The sequence below is a fragment of the Acanthisitta chloris genome, unplaced genomic scaffold (genome assembly GCF_000695815.1).
Source record: "Acanthisitta chloris isolate BGI_N310 unplaced genomic scaffold, ASM69581v1 scaffold26147, whole genome shotgun sequence".
NCBI lineage: Eukaryota > Metazoa > Chordata > Aves > Passeriformes > Acanthisittidae > Acanthisitta > Acanthisitta chloris.
The window spans coordinates 726-1,251 of record NW_008683526.1 but is presented as its reverse complement, the minus strand read 5'-3'; positions in this window follow the sequence as shown (position 1 = coordinate 1,251).

Here is a 526-nt window from a genome sequence, read left to right as displayed (position 1 = left end):
TTTCCCGATCCAATCCCAGTGTTTCCCAGTCCAATCCCAGTGTTTTCCCAATCCAATCCCGGTATTCCCGGTCCAATCCAGTGTTTCCCTTTCCCGTTCCGCGTCCGTTTCCCGGAACAGCGCGGGGGAATCCCCGGGAATCTCAGGCCCCGCCCACAGCCGCTCGGGCGGTCGCGATTGGTCGCTGGCGGTGTGACGTCACCGGTTGCCGGGTAGATCGAGTCCCCGCGGGTTGCCGCTGGGGGGGCGTGGCCTGGAAAGCGAAAGTGGAATGGACCTTACTGGGAGTGAACTGGGAATAAGTGGTGTGCACTGGTGAGCAGAGGGCGCTGAATCGGGACCATTGGTGTGGACTGGTGAGCTGAGGGAGCTGAACTGGGAGCTCTGGTGGGAATGAGGAGTTGAGGAGGCTCAACTGGGAGCACTGGTGCGGACTGGGGAGTGTCTCAGACTATACTGGGAGCACTGGTGGGGCCTGGAGAGTGCTCCAGGCCGTACTGGGAGCCCTTTCATGGACTGGGGAGCT